Source organism: Lolium perenne, chromosome 7 (assembly GCF_019359855.2).
Source record: "Lolium perenne isolate Kyuss_39 chromosome 7, Kyuss_2.0, whole genome shotgun sequence".
NCBI lineage: Eukaryota > Viridiplantae > Streptophyta > Magnoliopsida > Poales > Poaceae > Lolium > Lolium perenne.
The window spans coordinates 149,387,527-149,400,380 of record NC_067250.2 but is presented as its reverse complement, the minus strand read 5'-3'; positions in this window follow the sequence as shown (position 1 = coordinate 149,400,380).

The window sequence follows — 12,854 nt, the reverse complement described above, 5'->3', positions numbered from 1 at the left end:
ACCGGTTGAAAGGACACGGATGTCGCCTAGAGGGGGGGGGGGGGTGAATAGGCGATTTAAAACTTTTACGAGATGGGCTTAACAAATGCGGAATAAAACTAGCGTTTACTTTGTCAAGCTCAAAGCCTATATACTATGGTTCACCTATGTGCACGAACAACTTATTCTAAGCAAGAGTTCACCTATGTGCACCAACAACTTATGCTAAGCAATACAAGCAAGTATGTGATAGCAAGATATATATAACTTCAAGCACGATGGCTATCACAAGGTAAAGTGCATAAGTAAAGAGCTCGGGTATAGAGATAACCGAGGCACGCGGGAGACGATGATTTATCCCGGAGTTCACACTCTTGCGAGTGCTAATCTCCGGTGGAGAGGTGCGGTTGCTTAGTGCTCCCGAACGCCACAAGAGGCTCACCTTGAGGTGTGGTTGCTCGATGCACACCAACGTCACAAAGGCCTCACCCCAAGATGCGGTACTCACACCACACACCGAACGCCACGAAGGCGCCTCACCTAAATCTCCGGTGACCCTCGCCACAAAGGCCTAGGTCACGGTTCCACTAAGGGATTTCCTTCGAGGCGGAAACCGGGCCTTACACAAAGATTGGGGCACACATCCACAACTTAATTGGAGGCTCCCAACAAATCGCCACAAAGGCCTAGAATCCGTCTAGAGTTCCAAGAACCCAAGAGTAACAACCTTCTTGTTTTCACCACCACGAATCACCGTGGAGAACTCAAACCGATGCACCAAATGCAATGGCAAGAACACCACAAAGATGCTCAAGTCCTTCTCTCTCAAATTCCAACAAAGCTACAAAAGCTATTGGGGGAATAAGAGAGGAAGAACAAATAAGAGGAGGAACACCAAATTTCTCCAAGATCTAGATCTAGTGGATTCCCCTCACAAAGAGAGGGATTTGATTGGTAGGAATGTAGATCTAGATCTCCTCTTCCTTTTCCCTCAAAAAGATTCAAGAAGCATAGGAGGAGTAGAGGGAAAGGGAAGCTCTCAAGGTCAACAATGGTGGAGAGCACAAAGGGGAAGAGGTAGCTGCCCAAGGAGGAAGAAGGGGGCTTAAATACCCCTCCCATCGAAATATGACCGTTTGGGTGTGCTCAGGCCGGATTTTCCGGGCCGGATATTTGCAAAATATCCGGGCCCCAAAAAACGGCTAAGGACATGAGAAAACTGCTCTCAGGATGGGGGCCGGACATTTGGCCGGATATTTGCCCGGATTTGTCCAAAAACCGGATTTTTCCGGGGGGCCGGATTATCCGCCCTAAACTTGGGCCGGAATATCCGCCCCCCCTGAAAACTGGCAGAAACATCAAACTGAAATGGGCATAACTTTAGCATCCGGACTCCGATTTTGATGATCTTGGGCTTGTTTTAAATCTAGGAACAAGCTCTACAAGATCATGCAGGAAACCATCATAGTCCAACAAGGGAGGATAGAAACAAATGATGAAAGGTTTGACCTATCTAAAAAAGACATACCGGTAAAACCTCCAATCTTGAAAATGCAACAAGTTGCCCGTGCAAAAACCATTCTTGATGAACTAGAGCTTGTCATGAGAATAAGCACAAGCTCTAAATCATCACATGGATAAGATTCAAATAATAACCAAGAAAGATGATTAACCAAACTCGAAAACGCAACAAGTGATCTATGCAAAATCCGTTTTCGATGAACTAGAGCTTGTCATGAGAATAAGCACAAGCTCTAAAACATCACATGGATAAGGTCCAAATAACAACCAAGAAAGATGATGCAAGGATGCAAAGGTTTGAGCTCTCTCCGAACGATACGATCGAGTTACTCACTCGAGAGCCCTCTTGATAGTACGGCAACTAAACTATAAACCGGTCTCCAACTACACTATGAGACCGGTGAGAAAGAAACCCTATCAAGAGCAAACCTTATACTTGCGTATTCCACTTGAGCTTGATGACGACGATCTTGACCTCAACAAGATGGAACTCCTTTCTTGCTTGTGCTTGCTTGACGAAGTCTTGTAGATTGCTCCCCCATAAACCACCATGGGAGAGCTACTTCTTCGGCGCATCTTCACATAACCATGACCACCATGTGGATTGCTCCCCCATAATCCACCATGGGAGAGCTTCTTCTTCGGCGCATCTTCACATATCCATGATCACCATATGGATGGCAAGACTCAAGCAAAGGATCTCTTCGAGATGGCTCATCTTGAACTTGCACTTCATTTCTTCATTCTTCATCATGTTGATGTCTTGAAGTAACTTGAGGGCTCACTTCATCTTCATCTTCAAGACATACTTGACACTTGATATCCTTCATCAATTTCTTCTTATTGCAACCTTGAAGCCAACATATGGTTCAAGAATTGCCTATGGACAACTCCTACAAATATAACTCAATGCAAACATTAGTCCATAGGGATTGTCATTAATTACCAAAACCACACATGGGGGCTCCATGCACTTTCAATCTCCCCCATTTTGGTAATTGATGACAATCTCTTTGAGAGGGTTTATATAAGGAATTTAAGTAACAAATAAGTTGAATATATAGAGCAAACTCCCCCATAATATATGCATGTGTGAATGATCTTGACTTTCATTGCATATATTGGCATTCAAAGCCTAGTGGAGTTTCCTCTAAATATTGAACTATGCAAAGCAACAAGATGCAATGCAATAAAGGCACATGCTTAAGCAAAAAGCAAAGACATAACCAAATTCCCTTAAACCCTCCAAACTTCTCCCCCATTGGCACCAATTGCCGAAATGGGTGAAAAATTTAGAAGGCCAATATAGTGAGAGTTCCTCCATAGCGTGTGCATTTCTCATAATTTGAGTGGAATCAAATGCACATATCCAATGACGAATATTCGGAAGGAATCACACTATAGATAGGATCAAAGATTGCAAAAAGATAACAAAGTCAAGAAGCTTCAACAAATGAAGCAAGCAACCAAATGAACCACAAAGAGGATACCAAAAGAAAGATAGATATTATGATAAGATCAAGAAGATTGCTCTAAATAATATGAGGAAGCTCCCCAAGGTTTGTGCACAAAACTAGACAATTTGCATTAGAGTATAAAGTGCACAAACATGGAATCATCACTCCCATAATATCATTCAAAAACAAAAGATACCAAGTGAATCAAACTCTAATGATCGCCACAAGATAGTGCTCTAAATCAAATGAGGAAGCTCCCCAAGGTACATGCATAAATTAAAATGTTGTATTTGAATACAATATGCATAACATGGAATCCTCACTCCCTCATTTAAAACACAAACATTTGTAATAGATCATAGATAGAAAAGTAAGCTAAACACTTGCAACAAACAGATAGTTGAGCAACAAGTAAGAGGCACCATAATAAAAAGGCTCAACCAAGAGGATATGTGAAAGGCATGATAAAGCATATTATAAGACTATTACAAGGATGAGCAAAAAGCATCATCATAGTCTTCAAAGAATTATATTGCTTAGCATGACCAATCAACACGCAATAATAAATAAGATATCAAACGGAGATGTATCATCTCTTATGTGTATAAGTTTCTCTAAGTGGGCAATATCACAAAGATATTTATCCACAAAGAAACATGCACACATAAAATAGATACGCAAGAAAAATAGTATGATATCCAAGACGAAGTCATGCAATATACCAATAAGAATTTTTGCTTAATAGCATGGCCAAAGGCTCAATTTTATCTTATTGTACATTCATGAACTTCAACCACAAACAACTAAAATACATCACAAATATCAACAAGGGATAGAAGATAGTTGGGATGCATTTGAGAAAGGCAACAAGTATCACAAACGGGGATACCAAAAGAAGTAACTAAATTTGCACTTTCATCTATATTGCACATGTGAGAGCCTTGAGGAATTGATATGCAACAAAATTGCTAGATAGGCATAGTTGGTATGGATGAATTATGAGCATGATTTAAAATACTTCCCAACAAATGCACTCATCTCAAATTACTCACATTCACAATAAAGAGGTTTCATTAAGACTTTTGCAAGAAGCACAACATTTGCAAATCAAGAGATTCATGCCAAGATGCAACCATAAGGTTGGATACAAGAAAAGTATGCATGAGAAGATACTTGTTACCAAGATAGCATTGGTGTGGATGTAGTAGATATGTGTTCGTTGACCATCCTAGCTTGCCTCAAGTTACCATTGAGTCACCACTTCTTTCCAAGAGTGAGACAAGCATTCAATGCATATCCATTGTACCTAACACAAAGGTAAGTACAAAATGGTCCCCAAACTAATTGGGTCCGAAGTAGTTAGACACACTACAACATATAGGACAAACTCCACAATTCTATGTGCATATAGATATGAAATTGAATTTCATGCACATCTTAGCCAAATTAGGATTTGATGGAGTTTACCCTATATATTGGATCAAAGAAAGTGACACATGCCATAAGATATACATATATTAAATATGCATGCACAATACTTTCAAGAACCAAAGGAAGATACAATTTGGACAAAACACCAAATAAACCAAGAGACAATGGTTGTCCAAATTATATCAAAGAATCAAATCAACACAAGATTGACTCCAAAGACTTATCTCATTATAAGAAGCTAATTAAACCTAAACACAAAGGAATGAGATAACCAACTCCCAAGAGAACAAGGTTCCAACAAATAAACCAAACCCTCGAAACTTTTTATGATGGCACAAAGTACCAAAAAGAAAATTTTATGTCTCCCAAAACCAAATTTTTGATAAAGATCAAGAGATGTTAAGCATTCTAATAATATAGAAGAGCTCCCCCAAGTTTGGTGCATTATCTAGGATTTTTTATATGAATACAAAATGCACAAAACTAGGATCATCACGCTACCTATATCTTCTAACAATGCTAAGAAAGTTTGAATAGACAACTTAGATCCATAAGATGCAAGGAAGACACATGGGAGTCAAAGCACAACAAATTCATGGCAATAAATAAGGCAATATAAATACAAGAGCCAATGTAGATATGATCAATAAATATCTACCTCATAATTGATTACCAATTGTCCTAGGACAAGAGGTATTAGGAAATATTTCCCGGTGGTAGTTTGTAAGTATACATAAGATCATATTTACAACGAACAAAGCATATGGTAAAAGATAAGAGTTAACCATCATGCAAAGATAGTTTCTTGATAGCTTCATTTAGTCATACCAACATGCAAGGCAATTAATAGTATTCATACCAACATGCAAAGCAATTAATAGTATTCATACCAACATGCAAAGCAATTAATAGTATGACTTGAAGCACATGGTTTTCCAAAAATGTATTGAGGGACACGTTGGGAAAAACCATGCCAAGAAAAACTTTCACAAATAAGATCCACAAAGATATTAGCAATGAAGCCATTTAAGCAAATTGGAGCTTGTTTGAGCAAACATGCCACATAGGAGAGAGATAATTTACGGTATCAATTCTATGTGACACAACCTCAAATGTTCACATTTTCTAGGCTTGTAATATGCACAAAGCTTATTACTCCCCCATAATGTGATAAGGAATTTATTTTCACAAGAGGCAAATAAGATCCAAGTAGAGATATTAATGGACATTAGAATTTGAATTTCTCATGAAGATGACATACCACATAGCGACTAGATAATCTCGCAATATCAATTCTAAGTGATATTCCTCATGTACACACATTGTTTAGGATAATGAAATTCCCAAAGGAATATCACTCCCCCAAAATGGGATTGTCCATTAATCGCTCATAAGAGCCATATAAGATACAACAAGATGCAAAGAGGCTCCAACACAAACACAAATACATGGTGTGCAACCCAACATGCATAGACTTGATTTCTCAAGAAAAAGCAAGTAGGAAGCACAACATATACAAACACATGTTAGGAACAAAACTAACACATGCAAAGGGGCGAGTAACTTTCAATATAAATGAGTTGAGCACATGTTACCGCAAGGAGGACCATTGAATATATGATAGAAGCAAGATAACCAAGACTTGGCTTGAGATAATATAAATGATGAAGATCCCTTAATTCTTCATGATGTAGCCAAGTCTCCAATGCCCTCCAAAAAGCACCTATTGATCAAGTTTTGGATTGTTGGTCCCCAACTAAGTTGGGTCCTAAGAGGTTAGTCACAATAGGCTTGGCAACCCAAATGGTTCTTTTCTTGACACCACTTTGAGCACCAACATATTTGGCAAACACATTGCCACCCTCATCCTTACAAAGAGAATAAACATCATCAATGGAGATAGAGTTGGATGAGGTACCAATAGTGCAAAAAGAGGAGATGTGGCCCTTCTCACGGCATATGTAGCAAGTTCTTTTCTTCTCCTTCTTCTCACTAGATTTCTCCACAATGGGAGCATTGGCTTGATTCTTCTTGGGAAGTGGAATTTCTTCAACTTGAGGTTGAATATGAGTTTGAGCTTGAGGCCGCTTCCCTTTTTGCTTCTTCTTCAAAGGGCAAGATCTAACATGGTGCCCTTCAATTTTGCACTTGAAGCAAACAATCTTGGCCGGGTCTTTGACTTGTACTTGGCCCTTCTTGTTGTTGTTGTTCTTGGACTTGTTCTTGTTGTTGGATTTGAATCCAAGTCCACTCTTGTCATTGGGGGATTGTTGCACACTTAACATCGTGTCAAGTTTGCATTTCCCTTCATGACTCTTTACCAAGTCGGTCTTCAAAGAAGTGACTTGGGCCTTGAGCTCTTTGATTTCCTCTACATGGTTAGTAACAACACAAGTACTAGAGGAAGTAGAACCTTCATTGTTAGAGCAACAAGGCAAGGAAGATAATTCATCGCAAGATTTAGTAATACTATGAGTGGATGAATTACTAGGACTAGTGACATAGGCATCCCAAATGGGCCTGCCGAAGATAGTACCCGGGGTTTACTGAAGGCCCACTACCCGAAGAATAAGAAGATTCAGAAGCCCAAGATATTATTAAGGAAAGCTAGAGTTGTAATAGAAAGTCTTATTTGTAATCTTGCGGGATGAGTTAGAAACCTTCCCGGACGCTGTAACTTGTACGGCACGAATCCCTCGGCTCCGCCTCCTATATAAGGGGGAGTCGAAGGACGCAGAAATCATCGAATCATTGTTTACAAACCCTAGTTTTCATAATCGTCGAGTACTTTTCGGCTGAAACCTTCGAGATCTACTTGCCCTCTACTTCTAACTAAACCCTAGCCTACAATCCATAGGCATTGACAAGTTAATACCTTGTCAATTGGCGCCGTCTGTGGGAACTAGAGGCGTAAGGATCTGATCTCGATGGCACGTTCAAGATCTTCGACATCATCAACCGCAAGCAACGCAATGGATCGAGGTAAACAGATCGCTGTTGGTCCTGTCGATTTTGTTCCTCACCCACCCTCCCGTTTGGATGCATATGCGTATCTGGTGGAGCCTATGGAGATGACGTTCGGAAGGTTTCGCTTTCGCGTCGAGAAGGAAGGATCGTATCGTGTCGAAATTCCGATTTCGTCGGGATCGTCGGCAGTCGATTCCGATTTTTCAAGCTATACATCGTCAACCGAATCAGGAGAAGAAGAAACTTCGTCAACACGCTACGTCAGCACCAGGGCAAGAGAGAAACTCGCCAAGATCTTCAGCGACATGTCGTTTGAGTCATCTGCGGACTCATATATAAGCGATGGCTCAAGCAATGTCGACAGTTACGACTTCATCGACAAATCTACTACAGTGGGCAAGGTCTTCACCAATCTCAATGATGGTGTCACCAAACCCAACATAGATCTGAACACAAAATATCATCAGATTTATGTCATTGGAGAGCCAAGCAATGACCAAGAGGAAACATCTGAGGCTTTCGACGATCTGGGAAATCCATACGTCGATCCCTCTGATCTGCGACGAGGCTCCGGCACAAGTACGTCGGGCCACAGCCGCGACACGTAGTTCAACTCCCGCAAGCAGCGTGGGATAGAGCCGCGAGAGCTATGGACGGCTCAGAACCAATGGCCACCACAGCCACGCCAGAGGAATTGCAAGCATATCAATATAGGCTCGCACGAGCTGCAAGAGAATTGGAAAAACAGACAGCTGAGTTAAACAGAAGAAAGGAGGCAGCTTCTGCATCCAGCAGGAGAAGGGCAGAGCTGAGTCGACAATCTAGAACTTCGGGTGATAGCCACAGGGAGGCTCGGAACAGAGCAAGATCAAGGTTACAACACATACCCGAAGCAGAAAGAGAGCACTTGGTCCAAAACCTCGACATGTCCTTTATGTCGATAGATACAAGAGGAAACATCATCCCTAAGACACCAGAGGCTGGGTATATGGCGACACATGCTTTTATCCTCGCATCTAAACCACCTCCAGGAGATCCAAGGGAAACACTATACAATATGGCGATAGCAGGAGTTGGAGCTATGGGGACAGCGTTTGTATCAACGCCTCCCGAAGGAGCGGCAAGGCAAAATAGTCCACGACCTGCAGCAGCAGCAGCGGCAGCCCCTGAAGGACCAAGTGGAGCAAGAGACATGGCAGCACAAGCAAGGGTCGACAGAGCGCGGCAAAGCAGAAGGGAACATCGGCAATCCCCAGAGCTTAACGACGAGGATATGTGTGGCTTGCCGTGCTTCACGAGGAGAGTCCGAAAAACTCGAGTCCCTTCAGGATTCAAGTTACCTGACAACTTCAAGAAATTCGACGGCCTTCAAGATCCAGAGGACTGGCTAGTTGATTATCTCGAGACGGTGAAGCTCACAGGAGGAACCAGGGCAACAGCTATGCAAAGCATCCAGGTGCATTTGAGTGGAGCCGCACGATCTTGGATAAAGAAACTTCCTCCAGGATCTATCGACAGCTGGGAAAGCTTCGAGGACGTGTTCGTCAAGAATTTCCGGTCCACATGCAAAAAACCTGCGTCGTTGGAGGAGTTGAGAGCATGTCGACAAAAGCCGGACGTGCCAATGAGAAAATATATCCAAAGGTGGAACATCATCAAAAACTCGGCAGAAAATATATCCGACGAGAGAGCGATAGATGCGTTTGTCGCAGGAATCAGGCGTGGAGATTTTGTCGAGGACTTGGGAAGGACCAACCCGAAAGACAGTATCCGTGTTAATGGAAATAGCAAACAAATGGGCAGATGGAGAAGATGCTGTCCACAACAAACAGCACAGGTCGCCAGAGGAGGACCGTGGTCGAAACTATCAACCGAGGCGACGATTTCCTCGGCAGTACCCGAACTATGATGCTCCAGGACAAATTTCAGCAGGTTTTCGGACAAACACAGGAGGAAACAACAGAGATGATTATCAGAGAAGCAATGAGCAGCGAGGCGATAATAGAGACGATTCTCGAACCAACAGGCAAAATAGCGGGCCTAGGTTCCCAAGGCCTTTCGTGTCTCCCAAAGAAATGATGAATGGGCCGTGTCAGATACACTTTTTCCTCGACAGCAACGGAAAAAGACAGTCAGGATATCTGCAGAAAGATTGTCGCAATTTCCAGGCAATGTTAAGGTGGGCAGAGCACGCTAACGCTCGAGTAGCACAGAGAAATCCTCGAGAACCCAGGAGCGAGATTCACTTGCCACCTCCTCCCGCGATCACAGAAGACAATCGACATCAGCTCAGAATAGCGGCAGCACCTCCACCACCACCTTACGTTGATCCTAACTCCAACGGAGCGGTGTCGATGATTCAGAAGGGAAGGCCATCCAATAGAGCTCAGAAAGTAATCTCACGACAGGTGTTCATGGCAGAAAAAATGCCTCCACCAACAGTCGAGTATCTTAATTGGTCAGGGCAAGATATTGGCTTCACCATAGCGGATCATCCGCAGCAAGTTCCTCGACCAGGGCAGTCAGCACTTATCTTACCAGCAGTTATTGCAGGATTTGATGTCTCTCGAGTGTTTATAGATGGCGGCAGCAGCTTAAACCTTATGTATGCAGATACATTGAGGAAGATGAACATATCCCTAGCAAACCTGAAGCCAACAGACACGAGATTCCATGGTATCACACCGGAGAAACCAAGTTATCCATTGGGGAAGATTAATCTCGACGTTCAGTTTGGAACCCGAGAGAATTATAGAATCGAAAAGCTGGAATTTGAAGTTGTGGATTTTCCGTCGCAGTACCACGCTCTGTTGGGACGACCAGCATATGCTAGATTTATGGCGGTACCACATTATACATACCTGTTGTGGAGGATGCCTGGACCTAAGGGACCAATCACAGTCAAAGGAAGCTTCGCCTTAGCCGATAAGTGCGATAAGGATTTTCATCGGATATCAGAAACTTTCGGGATGCAAGCTGAGAATCTGGCGTCAAGGAGTATGATTGACTACGACGTGCTGCCAGACGTTGGAAGGCCAAATAAAGAATCAACTTTCAACACCGAGAAAAATTCTAAGGAGGTGCAGATTCACCCGACAGACCCGAAAAAGACGACGTCCATCGCAAATGACATGGACCTCGCATAGGAAAGCGCGCTCGTCGAGTTCCTCCGTGAGAACTGGAAAATCTTCGCATGGTGTCCAGCTGACATGCCAGGAGTACCCAGGGAACTTGCCGAGCACCACCTAAACTTGGATCCACTAGCGAGACCAATCAAACAACCTTTGCGGCGTTTTTCGGAACCAAACCGCAAGGCCATGCTGTCAGAAATCGATCGACTACGAGAAGCGGGTTTTATCAAGGAATTGCACACAGAAGCCACATGGGTAGCAAATCCTGTGTTGGTGCCGAAGAAAAACACTAAGGTCCTTCGCATGTGCATCGACTTTACGTGTCTCAATAAACATTGTCCAAAGGATCACTTTCCCCTCCCGAGGATCGATCAAATTATCGACTCCACGGCTGGATGTGAACGTCTTTCCTTCCTGGACGCATATTCTGGTTACAACCAGATCAGATTGAAAGAAGAAGATGAAGTAAAGACAGCGTTCATCACACCTTATGGCGTGTTTTGCTACAGAACAATGCCATTTGGTATGAAAAATGCGGGAGCAACATATCAGAGGATGATGCAGAAGTGTTTGGCGACACAAATTGGGAAAAACGCGCAAGTATACATTGACGATGTCGTCATAACGTCAAAAAAGGGGGCAACGCTGATCGAGGATCTCAAGGAAACCTTTGACAACCTCGACAAATTCTGCCTAAAGCTGAACCCGACGAAGTGTTCTTTTGGCGTCCCAGCAGGAGAACTTCTGGGGTTTCTAGTTTCAGCAAGAGGGATTGAAGCAAATCCCGACAAAATACAAGCTATCGTAACAATGAGGAAGCCAACAAAGTTGAAAGAAATACAGCAGCTAACTGGGCGAGTCGCAGCTTTGAGCAGATTCGTCGCCAGGCTGGGAGAAAAAGCGTTACCATTTTACGCTCTGATAAAGCAAGGAGAGAAATTCCAGTGGAACGAAGAGGCTGACAGAGCTTTCGAGGATTTGAAGCGCACAATCTCGACACCACCAATTTTGGTGGCACCGAAGGAAAAGGAACCTCTCCTGCTGTATATTGCAGCCACGCCCCAAGTGGTTAGCACGGTGCTAGTTGTTGAAAGAGAAGAAGAAGGAAAACTCCATGGAGTGCAAAGGCCAGTATATTTCATCAGTGAAGTTTTATCGCCTTCCAAACAGCGGTACCCGCAGTACCAGAAACTAGCATATGGAGTAATTGCAACGGCAAGGAAGTTGCGCCACTATTTTTCGGCACACCCGATAATAGTAGTCAACGAAGCACCTCTTTCAAATATACTGAACAATCCAGAAGCTACAGGGCGTGTATCCCTTTGGGGAATAGAACTTTCCCCTCGGGACATCACGTATGAAAAAAGAAAGGCAATCAAGTCACAAGTTCTGACAGATTTCATTGCAGAGTGGATGGAGCTACAAAACACGGGACCCCCAGATTTGTCGAGAACTTGGACCATGAACTTCGATGGGTCCAAAAGAGTAGAAGGAGCTGGCGCAGGAGTAGTACTTATATCACCTGAAGGTGACAAGTTGAAATACGTCCTTCGGATGACGTTCCCTAACGCATCCAATAATGAAGCAGAATATGAAGCCCTCATACACGGGATGAAGATGGCGAAAGCTTGCGGTGCAACTCGACTAAAAATCTTTGGCGACTCACAATTGGTGGCACAGCAAGTTATGAACCAATGTGATGCAGTCAATGATAGCATGATGGCATACAAGGAGGTGTACAATGAGCTCCAGAAGCTGTTTGATGGATGCGAGGTAAATCACATCAGTAGATTGAGCAATGATGAAGCCGACGTTCTCGCAAACATCGGGTCGCAGTGCCTCCCAATCCCGCCAGGAGTATTTTGGGAAGAAATAGCGGAGAGATCCACGAAGCCGAAAAAGGTGCAGAAAAAAGCAAAGGAAGAGAAAACTCCGGCGCCCCTCAAAGAAACCACGGAGGACGAAGAGGACCAAGAGCTTGTGATGATGGTAGAAATCCCTTGGATGCAAGCATATATATCATATATCCTCAGGAAAGAAATACCCGACGATCCAGTTGAGGCAAGGCGAGTTATTCGACGATCCAAAGCTTTCACAGTGATCAAAGGGGAATTATACAAGCGAAGTATTTCAGGCGTCCTGCAAAGGTGTGTCACACCTGAAGAAGGAAGAATAATTCTGAAAGATGTACACGAAGGAATATGTGGCCACCACGCAAGTAGTCGAGCTATTGCAGCCAAGGTTTTTCGGGCAGGATTCTATTGGTTGACAGCAATCGAGGATGCCAAGGAAATAGTACGAACCTGCGACGCGTGTCAAAGGTTTGCCGCAAAACCTCACTCTCCAAATGCGTAACTAACACCAATAC